This window comes from Harmonia axyridis, chromosome X (genome assembly GCF_914767665.1).
Source record: "Harmonia axyridis chromosome X, icHarAxyr1.1, whole genome shotgun sequence".
Lineage (NCBI taxonomy): Eukaryota > Metazoa > Arthropoda > Insecta > Coleoptera > Coccinellidae > Harmonia > Harmonia axyridis.
Window position 1 is genome coordinate 36321051 of NC_059508.1, and position 2500 is coordinate 36323550.

Below are 2500 nucleotides of genomic sequence, written 5' to 3' on the forward strand. Positions count from 1 at the left end.
TTCACGAAATGAGGAGCCGGCCGCTTATGTCGGCGTTTGTGGTTGGGCGAAGTTCCTTGATGGAACGAGGAGCCGGCTGCTTATGCTGACGTTCGTAGTTGGGCGAAGTCTCGTGATGTGCTCGGAATAAGGATTCGAAGCGCTTGGATTGCCGCGTTCGTGGCTGGGCGAAGTTTCGTGTTTGGCACGGAACGAGGAGCCGGCTGCAGGTTTTAAAGATTCTCGCCCGAAATCGATCAGTCGTTACCGTTGTCTACGGACTTCGGTAGGACGATCTATTCCAGGGACGAAGACGTCGACGTTGTGCGACGCCCGTTACATTAGCGTTTTTATGCTCTTTCGGGATTGTCTGCGACGTTTGTCTCCGTCCGAATTTTTTACGATAATTGTCACTAGATTAGTACGCAAACTAGTTGAACCGAAGATTTTGCGCCGATCGACTGACGTATTGACCCTTCAGTGGGTCGTCTCAGTCATTGGAATGTCATTCTCGAGGAGGTTCGCAGTTGGCGTCTCGTATTTCGAGGGAAAGTCCATTGCGACTAGTACCGAGAAATCGAACATAAAAGATTACCCTGAACGGTGGATCACTTGGCTCGTGGGTCGATGAAGAACGCAGCTAATTGCGCGTCAACATGCGAACTGCAGGACACATGAACATCGACATTTCGAACGCACATTGCGGTCCTCGGACACTGTCCTCGGACCACTCCTGACTGAGGGTCGGTTCCATTACAAAGACTGCCCGGCCAGACGTTATGGCTTGACGAAGTGACGACGTAAAGGTCGTCTAACGTTGATCCTGTACCGAAGGTCATTTGGGCGAGTTGGACGGTTTGCCGCGTGACGATCAACGTTCTGTCGTTTCGACGCCTCGTGTGTTGGAATGATGAGGAGTTGTTTTCGTAACGCGCCGTCTTGAATTGCGAAAGCATATATTGTGGTGTCGTGGTATTGCTCGATCTGCGCCCATGACTGTAGACATGCGATCGTCGTGTCCGAGAAATCTGAACGACGTCCGATCGCTTTAATGTGCCAGTTGTCGCGCGTTGCGGATGAGCTTTCATGAGCGCACCCCCGAAACACCGAAGCACTTTGCTTGGATTCGCATGATCCGCCATACGGAGCAGGAGATAATAGACGCCTTTGAGTAGGCTAACTCCCTCGCGTAAGGTACGTGATTTTATGAGCCGCCAAAGGTTAGTTTCGGAACGTTTCGATGATTTGAACATACGACCTCAGGACAGGTGAGACTACCCGCTGAATTTAAGCATATTATTAAGCGGAGGAAAAGAAACTAACTAGGATTCCCTTAGTAGCGGCGAGCGAACAGGGATTAGCCCAGCACTGAATCCCGCGATCGTAACCGGTCGCCGGGAGATGTGGTGTTTGGAAGGATCCATTATCTGGCGAGTTCGCGGCGCGTTCAAGTCCATCTTGAATGGGGCCATCGCCCATAGAGGGTGCCAGGCCCGTAGCGACCGCTGCGGCTTGCTAGAGGATCTCTTCTTAGAGTCGGGTTGCTTGAGAGTGCAGCCCTAAGTGGGTGGTAAACTCCATCTAAGGCTAAATATAACCACGAGACCGATAGCGAACAAGTACCGTGAGGGAAAGTTGAAAAGAACTTTGAAGAGAGAGTTCAAGAGTACGTGAAACCGTTCAGGGGTAAACCTGAGAAACCCGAAAGGTCGAATGGGGAGATTCATTCGCGCCTGTTGTTGGGATTTACTGACTGTGGAAACGGCGACGTTCGCGTTGGCTGTTCCCTTCGGTTCATCTCCGGCTTCGGACGCGTGCACTTCTCCCCTAGTAGGTCGTCGCGATCCGTTGGGTGCTGTTCTACGGTCTCGAGTGTAGCCCGTGAGCTCGGATTTTCCGATGTTTACGGACACTGGGTTTCCGAACAGCTCGCTCGACGGTTTACTGATGGCGGGAGGCCGCGACTTAGTTCGCGTCCGGCCCGTGGCAAGTATGTGAATTGTGATGGCGATCGGACCTAGTGCCGATTCCGTCCGTTTGCGACTGTTCGCCGCGGTGTTCTTGGACAGACCTCTTGAAACGCCGATCAGCGACGCTATTGCTTTGGGTACTTTCAGGACCCGTCTTGAAACACGGACCAAGGAGTCTAGCGTGTGCGCGAGTCATTGGGAATCACTAAACCTAAAGGCGCAATGAAAGTAACGGTTCACTTTATGTGAACTAAGGGAAGATGGTCGGTCTCCATGACTGACCCGCATTCCCGGGGCGCCTCATTCTCATTGCGAGAGGAGGCGCACCAAGAGCGTACACGCTGGGACCCGAAAGATGGTGAACTATGCCTGGTCAGGACGAAGTCAGGGGAAACCCTGATGGAGGTCCGTAGCGATTCTGACGTGCAAATCGATCGTCGGAACTGGGTATAGGGGCGAAAGACTAATCGAACCATCTAGTAGCTGGTTCCCTCCGAAGTTTCCCTCAGGATAGCTGGCGCTCGTTGCATACGAGTCTCATCCGGTAAAGC

The 2500-nt window shown here is 52.6% G+C and overlaps 1 non-coding gene and 1 pseudogene across 1 annotated transcript; both read left to right on the plus strand.

Annotated features, from left to right (window-relative positions):
* The first annotated feature begins 571 nt into the window (after positions 1–571).
* Positions 572–726, plus strand: LOC123687089. Its single transcript, XR_006748834.1, has one exon. It is a non-coding gene; the product is annotated as a 5.8S ribosomal RNA (ribosomal RNA).
* Positions 727–1233: 507 nt separating this feature from the next.
* The window catches only part of LOC123688073, a 4643-nt pseudogene continuing 3376 nt past the window's right edge, over positions 1234–2500 (plus strand).